Source organism: Salmo salar, chromosome ssa04, assembly GCF_905237065.1.
Source record: "Salmo salar chromosome ssa04, Ssal_v3.1, whole genome shotgun sequence".
NCBI classification, from domain to species: Eukaryota; Metazoa; Chordata; class Actinopteri; order Salmoniformes; family Salmonidae; genus Salmo; species Salmo salar.
In genome coordinates this window covers 6,847,128-6,859,388 of record NC_059445.1, presented here as the reverse complement: position 1 = coordinate 6,859,388, position 12,261 = coordinate 6,847,128, and the positions used below count along the sequence as shown (strand labels likewise).

Below are 12,261 nucleotides of genomic sequence, written 5' to 3'. Positions count from 1 at the left end.
GAAGTTGAAAAATCGGGCCTTTATTATATATACAAGTTTCGTTGAGTTGAATAAGAATCGACTTCAAAAGAATCGTACACCTGACTTTCATAATAAAAATATTAACCTACCATTTGTCCTTCTGTCTTGCAAGTCCAAAAACCTGGGTGAAGCCACAGAAAGAGAGAACTTACTTTCAGTTTCTAACAGGAAATAACTTAGACAAACAACTCCCTCTTTAAAAAAAAACAGGTTTACGTTTTCAAAGAGGCAGAATATGTAGTTCTAATATTTGAAATGTTTGTGGTGTCAAATATTGATAGGGTCAAATTAATTAAACACATCTGGAAATAACACCACACATCTGGTACATCTTGGCATTGCATACGCCGCAAACTCTATAAAGAAAATATTTATTGTCCATTACAATTATTTGATCATTTGATATTTGAATGTGTCTTCAGCTCGTAGTTATTACATTCAGTCACAAAAAACATCAGAAAACATTCTACAGGATTCGTATCAGCTTAATGTCGTTCCTGTGATAGTTGTAATCACTCCTTTGTTCCTCTAGGTGGCGACAGAGGACTTTGTAGAGCTGATGGGTCCTGAAACGTTATAGCAGAGACAGCAGAAATTAAAGGAGTAAAGGGACGCTTTCAGAGGTACAGAGGCAATAGCCACGGGAAGTAGTTTGGGGGTGGGGGTGCCGCGATTGGGTAGGTGGGGCGGAGGGGGTTACAGCAATAGATACAAAGAAACTGTACAAAATAGGCCATTTACTTATTTAAGAACCGTCATTCTTCATAAATGTATATTCAATTGTTGAGGTTGGTTTATACTTCCTCTAATGTGTGTAAACCATTAGAATGTGTCCACAGATAGTCCTTAGAAGAACTGTAAATAAACCAACCAACCAGCAACCAACCAGCAACCCAGTAACCAACCAGTTAAAACAATGACAGATGGTGGTCTCCCGAGTGGCACAGCAGTCTAAGAAAATGCATTGCAGTGCTAGAGGCGTCACAACAGATCCGGGTTTGATCTTTAGTGTCCAGGAGACCCATGAGGCGGTGCACAATTTGCCCAGCGTCGTCCGGATTAGGGGAGGGTTTGGCCGGCTGTTCTTGTCCCATGGCGCTCTAGAGACTCCTTGTGGCGGCTGGGCTCATGCACGCCAGCTGTAAGGTGTTTCCTTTGACACATTGTTACCAGATGTGGAAAATTGTTTCATGTAACCATGGCTCTGTAGTACTGTGCACCTCCCATAGTCTGTTCTGGACTTGGGGACTGTGAAGAGACCTCTGGTGGCATGTCTTGTGGGGTATGCATGGGTGTCTGAGCTGTGTGCTTTACATCTAGACGTTCCGCTAGCGGAACACCTGCTCCAATATCCAATGATAGGCGTGGCGTGAATTACAAATTCCTCAAAAATACAAAAACTTCAATTTTTCAAACATATGACTATTTTACACCATTTTAAAGACAAGACTCTCCTTTATCTAACCACACTGTCCGATTTCAAAAAGGCTTTACAGCGAAAGCAAAACATTAGATTATGTCAGCAGAGTACCCAGCCAGAAATAATCAGACACCCATTTTTCAAGCTAGCATATAATGTCACAAAAAACAAAACCACAGCTAAATGCAGCACTAACCTTTGATGATCTTCATCAAATGACACGCCTAGGACATTATGTTATACAATACATGAATGTTTTGTTCAATCAAGTTCATATTTATATCAAAAACCAGCTTTTTACATTAGCATGTGACGTTCAGAACTAGCATTCCCACCGAACACTTCCGGTGAATTTACTAAATTACTCACGATAAACGTTCACAAAAAGCATAACAATTATTTTAAGAATTATAGATACAGAACTCCTATATGCACTCGCTATGTCCGATTTTAAAATAGCTTTTCGGTGAAAGCACATTTTGCAATATTCTAAGTAGATAGCACGCCATCACAGGCTAGCTATTTTGACACCCACCAAGTTTGACCCTCACCAAACTCCGATTTACTATTAGAAAAGTTTGATTACCTTTCCTGTTCTTCGTCAGAATGCACTCCCAGGAATTCTACTTCAATAACAAATGTTGGTTTGGTTCAAAATAATCCATAGTTATATCCAAATAGCGGCGTTTTGTTCGTGCGTTCAAGACACTATCCAAGGGTGACGAAGGGTTACGCGCCCGATGCGTTTCGTGACCAAAAAAATCTAAATATTCCATTACCGTACTTCGAAGCATGTCAACCGCTGTTTAAAATAAATTTTTATGCTATTTTTCTTGTAAAAAAGCGATAATATTCCGACCGGGAGTCGTTGTTTACGTTCAAAGACGAAAGAATAAAAACATGGGGTCGCCTCGTGCACGCGCCTCAGTCTCATAGTACTCTGACCGACCACTATCCAAACGCGCTAATGTTTTTCAGCCAGGGCCTGCAAAGCCACGATTCAGCTTTTTGCCACCTTCTGAGAGCCTAACAGCAGAGATCCCTTCTTTTGGATAGAGATGATCAAGAAGGCCAAGAAATGGTCAGACAGGGTAGTTCCTGTACAGAATCTTCTCAGGTTTTGGCCTGCCAAATGAGTTCTGTTATACTCACAGACACCATTCAAACAGTTTTAGAAACTTTGGAGTGTTTTCTATCCAAAGCTAATAATTATATGCATATTCTAGTTTCTGGGCAGGAGTAATAATCAGATTAAATCGGGTACGTTTTTTATCCGGCCGTGTAAATACTGCCCCCTATCCATAACAGGTTAAACAGACAGCTTGTTGCATTCAACATGTTAATACTTCTTACAAATACAAGTAGTGATGAAGTCAATCTCCCCTCTACTTTGAGCCAAGAGAGATTGACATGCATATTATCAAGGTTGGCTCTCAGTGTACAGTCGTGGCCAAAAGTTTTGAGAATGACACAAATATTAACCTGTTAGGGCTAGGGGGAAGTATTGACACGGCCGGATAAAAAACGTACCCGATTTAATCTGGTTACTACTCCTGCATATATGCATATAATTATTGGCTTTGGATAGAAAACACCCTAAAGTTTCTAAAACTGTTTGAATGGTGTCTGTGAGTATAACAGAACTCATATGGCAGGCAAAAACCTGAGAAGATTTCATGCAGGAAGTGGCCTGTCTGACAAGGTGTTGTTGTTCTTGCCTCTGTTTATTGAAGAGTCAGGATCTTAGCTGTAACGTGACACTTCCTACGGCTCCAATAGGCTCTCAGAGCCCGGGAAAAAGCTGAACGATGTCGAGGCAGCCCCAGGCTGAAACACATAATCGCCTTTGCCAAGTGGCCGATCAGAGGACAAAGGAATTAGGCGCGTGCCCGAGTCGACCCCATGCTGTATTTTCTTTCGGCTGTTTACCTAATTGCAGATTCCCGGTCCGAATATTATCGCTTTTTTACGAGAAAAATTGCATAAAAATTGATTTTAAACAGCGGTTGACATGCTTCGAAGTACGGTAATGAAATATTTAGAAATCTTTTGTCACGAAATGCACCGTGCGCGTGACCCTTATTTACCATTCGGATAGTGTCCTGAACACACGAACAAAACGCCGCTGTTGGAACATAACTATGGATTATTTTGGACCAAACCAACATTTGTTATTGAAGTAGAAGTCCTGGGAGTGCATTCTGACGAAGAACACCAAAGGTAATCAAACTTTTCTAATAATAAATCTGATTTTGGTGAAGGCTAAACTTGCTGGGTGTCTAAATAGCTAGCCCTGTGATGCCGGGCTATCTACTTAGAATATTGCAAAATGTGCTTTCACCGAAAAGCTATTTTAAAATCGGACATATCGAGTGCATAGAGGAGTTCTGTATCTATAATTCTTAAAATAATTGTTATGCTTTTTGTGAACGTTTATCGTGAGTAATTTAGTAAATTGTTAGTGAATTCGCCGGAAGTTTGCGGGGGCTATGCTAGTTCTGAACGTCACATGCTAATGTAAAAAGCTGTTTTTTGATATAAATATGAACTTGATTGAACAAAACATGCATGTATTGTATAACATAATGTCCTAGGGTTGTCATCTGATGAAGATCATCAAAGGTTAGTGCTGCATTTAGCTGTCTTCTGGGTTTTTGTGACATTATATGCTAGCTTGAAAAATGGGTGTCTGATTATTTCTGGCTGGGTACTCTGCTGACATAATCTAATGTTTTGCTTTCGTTGTAAAGCCTTTTTGAAATCGGACAGTGTGGTTAGATTAACGAGAGTCTTGTCTTTAAATAGCTGTAAAATAGTCATATGTTTGAGAAATTGAAGTAATAGCATTTCTAAGGTATTTGAAAATCGCGCCACAGGATTCAACTGGCTGTTACGTAGGTGGGACGATTTGGTGCCACCTAGCCCAGAGAGGTTAAAACTTCTGGTCTCTTGCTACAGTATATGTTAGCCTCCTGCACCACTGTCCTGCCGTGCCCCTTATCTGTGCCCCTCTTGCATCCAATATTTCCTGCTCTTTACACCATAAGTACTCATCCTACATTTGAGTTGGCTTTCACCTGGTTTGCTGGCTTTAACTCAAATCCAGTCAGCCATAGTGAATTATAGTATGTATTGTTTATAGTATTGTAAGTTATTTCATATATTTCACATATGTATTTTTCCCTTACCAGAACGGAATGATCTGTGGGACACTTTTCAAAAAAGCTTCTTTGAGTGGACGTACTACCACTCTGAAGTTGATCAGGTCTGTGATATACAGTACTTTGACTGCCCAGCCTGTTCACCCAGCATGCTTGCAGTGTCAGTGGACGGGAGCAAAAAGCTGTATCGATTCAAAAAAGGGTATGTAAAACTATTTATAATTGATCAAATAACACTGTACTCTATATCATTTAAACAATCCAAATAAAGTTTGCCTTTTTTTGTCCAGTGTGAAAGTTTTCAAATGCAGTTGAGCTCATTTTTGGCTTAAATGTTTTGAGTTTGTCATGAAATGAATTATCAACATTGTCAAGTCCCACAATCAATTACTGAGTTTAATTGATATTTCATATGTCATATATAATGTATTTCACGTATCCTTTCAAGGGCTGATGACAAAGGATTATTTGATGACGTATTTATCTGCAAGGATGAGGATGTGTCGGACATTGTGAACTACGTATGTCCATAGAAAGACTAAACATGTATGTTTCCTGTGTATCTTCTAATCTGTGAAATAGGACTGGCCTCGAGCCATCTGACTCAAAGGCAGACTCGTTATACACTATTCCAATAAAAACATATCATTTTGGAGAGATGGTAATCCTCTCTCCAAGTCCAGGGATGTTACACCACTCCCTCTGTTCAGAAATGCAGCACACTTTACAAGTGGTTGTTGTTTTTACAGTCAATCTCCAACTTCTGATCTCCATTGTTGCGAACACAGGGGGTAGCTCAGTGGCCTCAGCTAGATTTTAAAAACCTAACCACTGTCCCGTTAACACTTTCCCCCCAAAAAATGTTCAACCTATACTCTTCTACTTCCTTGTCTAGGGTTATGGAAAAGGGGTATGTGGAGCATCCCAGTGGACAGCAGCTAAAGAGTCGTCAAGGAAAACAAACAACAAACTTGATGAAGAGGGACTCAATGTTGCCGTCTGCCGCCACAGAATACTTCTGAGGAGCCTCAACATGATGCGTGGAGAGATCTTTGCGTACCCACTGTTCTTGCAGAAGTAATTGTCTGGCAGCAGGAACATACAATTCATGTGTATGGATGTGATCTGCAAATTTTGGCCATATTTAACCAACCAGAACCTCTACTGTCCGACGGGTTTGTTAAATTTCATGAATAATGAATTGCACACTCTTCATTTCAAAGCCATGCAATTTAAAAATAATTCCATTCTCCTTTTGTTTTGATGACAGATGGATACAAGAAAATATACCCTCTGCGCAGAAAGATATTGGAAGAAAAGGTAAAATTGACAACTGCCATAGAGGAGTACAACACCCTTGTACCAGATTCAGCAATACCATCTGCAGATGAGATCCTTTCCACAGACCTTCATGCATGGCCTTGGGAGCTGCATGGACAAAGTAGTATGTTTGTGTGTCACAATAACTGTTTCTGTTTTGCTATCTGTGTTTGTTCAGTTGTGCAAACACAGACAGCACGACCATTAAAGTTCCAAATCCATATTGCATTCTTATGAATTTACAGCTGACCTACTCACAAAGAAAATAGCCTTTGACCGGGTGACGCTCCTGAGATGGCTGGAGGAGGAGTTAATTGTCCTAAAGGAAGTCAAGCAGCACTGGGAAAGCCTAAAGAGGGAATCGGAGAATGTGCAAGACCTTGCTGGAAGAGGACCTAGATGACATCTATGACAGCATCCACTACAGCTCTGATGATGAGGAATCTATCACAGACTGACGGTGTTCGTTTGGGTGGGTGCAGTTTGCACTGGGTGAAAAGTGATTTCATTCGTTTTGCATATGTGCTTTGTCTGCCTTCCTAAGGAAAAATAGTTTGAACATTTTATGGAAAATAAAATTTTATGTTTCTTCCTTGATGACAATGTGATCATGTGGCACAGATTTGAGAAGGGCGCTCGTCTGTTGCTGATTTTGCCCGGTTACATGACCAGGTCCGATGCACCCCTTTAAATGGCCAATCTGCAGTTGTTACATCCACTTTTGGATTCATGAAAAATATAATTTATAAATGTCTCATGAAAATAGTTCAACTGCCGTACCCCATCAGAACCCACAATATAAGCTTTTTCTACTCCAATGTTTGTAAACAAAGTAAATGTAAACATACACTAGCATGTGTCAAACTCATTCCACGGAGGGCCAAGTGTCTGCGGGTTTTCGCTCCTCCCTTGTACTTTGATGAATGAAGGTCACTAATTACTAAGGAACTCCCCTCACCTGGATGTCTAGGTCTTCATTGAAAGGAAAAAACTAAAACCAGCAGACACTAGGATCTCCATGGAAGGAGATTGACACCACTGGACTATAGCCTCGAAACATGGTTTAAACTATGGTTACATTTCTTCAGCCCCATCCCTCTGCTTTTACAGAACCATTGGCGGGGAGAACGATTTATTGTTTCACCTGGTGATTTCCGATTTAAACATTGTTGAGGATACCCTAGGATAGGGGGCGCCACAGCGCATTTTGAAAATAATTCGTTCCCATTTTCAACGGCCTACTAATCAAACTCAGAAGCTAGGACATGCATATACTTATTATATATGGATAGAAAACACCCTAAAGTTTCTAAAACTGTTTGAATGGTGTCTGTGAGTATAACAGAACTCATATGGCAGTCAAAACCCCGAGACCGATTGAAACAGGAAGTGGAATTCTGAATTGTGGACTCGACTTCTCATCTTTCCCTATTAATCACACCGTTAACAATGGTTCAGTGAGCACTTCCTATTGCTTCCACTAGATGTCGCCAGTCTTTTCACAGTGGTTTGAGCCTTATACAGTCGAAACTCAGTGAATGAGACGCATTGGAAATTGGTCACAGGGGATGGGCCATCACCATTATGACGCCGGCGGCCCTGTCTACCCCCACCTTTGGAAACGTTTTGAAACACAATGAAATCATCCCCCTCGAATCTTATTGGCTCTCTTGGTGTTACAGGCCCTGAAGATTCATGTTTTACAACGTTTGACATGTTTGAACGAACCTAAAGGTGGGAAAATCTCATTTTATCCGAAACTGCAGCCCTGCGCACATCGGAGAATTTGGAGACAGCCCTAGGACGCGCTACCAACAGCAGGCTAATGGAACGTGAAGGATGGACTTTTTCGACCGAAAATACATCTGTTGTGGACCTGGGATTCCTGGAAGTGCTTTCTGATGAAGACAACTAAAGGTAGGCGATTATTGACAATATTATACAAGATGAGATGTGACATGCGATTGTTCCAAGATGGCGCCGAGCTCGGTATATTAGCTCATTTTCTGAGTATCGCATCTCCTTTTATCCCAAAGTGTGATTACCCAGTAAAGTTAATTTAAAATATGGTATGACAGGTGTTCTCAAGAGATATTCATCTATAAATGTTAGATTGACAATATAAATTTAAAAAATCGTTTTCCAATAGTAATTTAGGGAATTGTAGCACTGTTTCCCGGGACGCATTTGAGGGGAAAATAGTTAGTCAACGTCAGACGCCGATGTAAAATGCTGTTTTTATATATAAATATGACCTTTATTGAACAAAAGAATGCATGCATTGTGTAACATGATGTCCTAGGTGTGTCATCTGATGAAGTTTGTAAAAGGTTAGTGCTGCATTTAGCTGTTTTTTGGTTATTTGTGATGCAAGTGGTTGGTCGGAAAATGGCTATGTTGCTGCTTTTTACGATGGACTCATCTAACATAATCTAATGATTTGCTTTTCCTGTAAAACCTTTTTGAAATCGGACGACGTGGGTCGATTCAGGAGAGGTGTATCTATAAAACAAAAAACAAAAATTATTAATTTCTTTAAAAAAAAAATTTTTTTTTTTATGCTAATTGGCGATATGATTTTTCGCTGGATTTTGATCCCGCTGACGGGATGAGACGCTGAAGAGGTTTTAAACTGTAATGAACTGCGCTTATTCGTTTAGTTAATGAAGAACAAAAAAAGGTTATCCTTGTCTTCAAGTAATCATTTGCATCCTGATGGAGCTACATCAGTACATTAGTTATGGGCTTTTAAGTCAACAATTCCTTATGTATGAGATGGTACTAGTTAAGCATTTGTACGAGTACTTTGACCAGTTACCTCTTTACTCTCAAGTAGTTTTCGAGAGGGCTACTTTACTTGTACTTGAGTACAAGAACTGACTCCAAAAGAGGTTAGTTGAAAAATAATGCTGCCTAGAATCTACAGGCACTCACAATTAATCATCAAAGTATGGAAACAGAATGATTGAAGTGATTATTGTATTTTATTATGCTGACCCAATTATGACCCATGACATCGGAAGATGAATGCATAGTCCTTGTGTGTTAAACTGCATACTTGGGGTTGTCCCATCATGAACTGGCCAGTTGCAAGTGACGTACTTTTAATGTGACTATTAGCAACAGCGGAGCATGTTCGCGTTTGTTTGTTTTCATCTAATAAAAAAAAACTATGGCACTTATGCAGGCAGGTCTGACATAGTGGGAGAATTGTGAACATGCACGTAACTGTGTTGTCACAGCGTTTAGCCACGTCTTCGGTTTGGTAAGAGTTTGTTTTGACTATGTGCGTCGCAATGCATCTAAAGTTTCTAAAACTGTTATAATTATGTCTGTGAGTATAACAGAACTGATTTGGCAGGCGAAACCCCGAGGACAAACCATCCAGGATTTTTTTTTTTTAAGGTCACTGTCTTTTCAATTAACTTTCTATGGGGAACTAGATTTATAAGAGACCTGGTTGCAGTTCATATGGCTTCCACTAGATGTCAACAGTCTTTAGAAATTGGTTGATGTTTTCATTTAGAGAAATGAAGAAGTACGGTGATTCAGAACAAGGCTCCAGCCTGCTGTACTCTTTGGTTTGGTGCGCGCAACCTGAAAGCTCGCTCCACTTTGCTTTCGTTTTTTATTGAACACAGTTTATCCCGTCTTGAATTTTATCGATTATTTACATAAAAAAATACCTAAAGTTGTATTAGGAAAGTTGTTTGAAAAGTTTGGATAAAGATTACAGGTAACTTATGAGATATTTTGAAGTCATGTTGCGGGAGTTGGAACCGGTGTTTTTCTGGATCAAACGCGCCAAATAAATGGACATTTTGGATATATAACGACGGAATTCATCGAACAAAAGGACCATTTGTGATGTTTATGGGATATATTGGAGTGGCAACAGAAGAAGCTCGTCAAAGGTAAGGCATGAATTATATCGTTATTTCTGAGTTTCGTGTCGCGCCTGGCGGGTTGAATTATGATTGTCTGTGTTTGTTTGATGGGGTGCTATCTTCAGATAATAGCAAGATTTGCTTTCGCCTTAAAGCTTTTTTGAAATCTGACACGTTGGCTGGATTAACAACAAGTGTAGCTTTAATTTGGTGTATTGCATGTGTGATGTCATGAAAGTTTCATATTTATAGTAATTTAATTTGAATTTGGCGCTCTGCCATTTCACTGGATGTTGTCAAATCGATCCCGCTAAAGGGATTGGCGCGGTAAGGGATCACTAACAGGTTTTAACCTGTGCGCCTTTTCTAATAGTGCGGCGGCGTTTTATTTCAGGACCACGGACAGCTGCTGTTAGCTCGTGCGGGAGAAATGCAAGGCATGCCGTGGCGAGTTCAGAACCACGGCAGTGGAGACTGGAGAGCGTCACTAACAACAAATATGAAGACCACACGATGATTTTTGCCTACTGTAAACATTGGCATTTCAAATCACGATATGAATCTGATTTTCAACCATCTGACCTACTACTGTCTGATTCATAGAGCCTGATTTTTTATGTTTGTTCTTTATTATATCAACTGATTGCTTCTGTATGGGGTGCTTTGGCTGAAAGATCAACATGTTTGATCTGGAGAAAAATAGACTATTAAACTTGCAAATGAACTGTCTCTTTAGTAAATATAATTGTATCTACGCCATAAGATAATCAGCTATGTGCATTGTGTTATAGAAATAGGCAGACTAAAGGTAAAAAATGGAAATGGGAGTGAAATTAAACGTATATATTTAATAACATAGTAAAATGAATCAATGCAAACATAAGACAAAAATACTCAACTTCTGATTACTTTAATACACATATAAGTGAATTTATCACAATACTTTTGGCCCCCTAAAATGGGGGGGGGGGCTATGTACAAAACGTGCTGTAATTTCTAAACGGTTCACCTGATATGGATGAAAATACCCTAAAATGAAAGCTGATAGTCTGCACTGTATCTCATAATCATTGTATAATTTCAAATACAAAGTGCTGGAGTACAGATCCAAAACAACAACAAAAATGTGTCACTGTTGCAATACTTTTGTAGCTCACTTTATATGAAGAACATCTAAATGCATATTCTCATGAAACTGATTGAGATCAAATGGTGGGCATGCTGATGCTCCATGAATGTTTCAATGGTAAATCATGGTGAATTTGGCCAACCATTTATGATTGACAGTGATACAAGTGAAGGGAGAGTGAGGAATACATTTGTGCATAAAGTAGGTTAAACTGGAGAAACGCGGTCCTCGGCCTTGATCCAGTCATCGTCCCATTTCTTGCCACTGCAAGACAAGAAAGAAAACATAAAAAGGAATGAAGTGTTTTTAAGCAGAAATAGAAAATAAATCATTCAATATATAATCGTGAGCAAGGGTTGCACCTATTCCTTTTAAAGGGTTTTATGATTTTTGGTTGCACCTAATCTCACGTTGGTCAAGTGCCTTCTTCTCCTCTCAAATATAATATTTCAACTACATAAAGTACCTGGAAAAAGTATTCATACCCCTTGGATTTCTTCACATTTTATTGTGTTACAACGTTGGATTGAAATTTCATTAATTTAGATTTTTTTTGTCAACAGGCAACTCAAAATGGTGGACTCTAAGGTCAAAGTGGAAGAACATTTTGGATTTTTTATAAAGGCATGCCTAAATTAGTACACAAGTTACATTTGCCTTAACAAATCACATAATATGTTATATGGACTCAATAGGGGTTGACATTATTTTTGAATAACTACCCATACCTCTGTTCTATGTACATCTGTAAGGTCCCTCAGTCAGGTATTGAATTTCAAGCACAGATTCAACTACAAAGACCAGGGAGCTTTTTGAAAGCCTCATAAAGGGCAGTGATTGGTAGATGGGTAACAATAACAAATCAGACATTGCATATCTCTTTAAGCATGGTCAAGTTAATAATTATGGTGTGGATTATGTATTAAATCACCCAGACACATCAAAGATAGTCTTCCTTCTGAACTGAGCCGCAGGACATGAATGCAACTGCTCAGGGGTGTTACCATGAGGCCATTGGTGATTTTACAGTTACAGGCTGTCATAGTAGAATAACTGAGGATGGATCAACATCATAGTAGTAACGCCACAATAATTACTTTAATTACAGTGAAAAGAAGAATACTAATATACAGAATTAAAAAAATCTAATCATGCAACAAGGCACTGAAGTTAATACTGAAAAAAACTGCAAAGGAATATACTTTTTGACCAAAATGCAAAGCCTGTTTTCCACCAGACACTGGGAGATGAATTCACCTTTCAGCAGGACAATAACCTACAAAACAATGACAAATCTACACTGGAGTTGCTTACCAAGAAGAC

At 39.2% G+C, this 12,261-nt stretch overlaps 1 protein-coding gene across 3 annotated transcripts in view; it reads right to left on the bottom strand.

Annotated features, from left to right (window-relative positions):
• The window catches only part of LOC106610529 (interferon-induced very large GTPase 1), a 145,942-nt gene that overhangs the window by 59,667 nt on the left and 74,014 nt on the right, over positions 1-12,261 (bottom strand). For 2 of the 3 annotated variants that reach the window (XM_014209914.2, XM_014209917.2), the window contains exon 1: positions 111-249. The exons of the other annotated variant lie outside the window; for it this stretch is intronic. The gene's annotated coding sequence lies outside the window, so the exon portion shown is untranslated. Of the gene's footprint in view, positions 1-110; positions 250-12,261 lie in introns of those variants that run through there. 3 annotated transcript variants of the gene reach the window in all.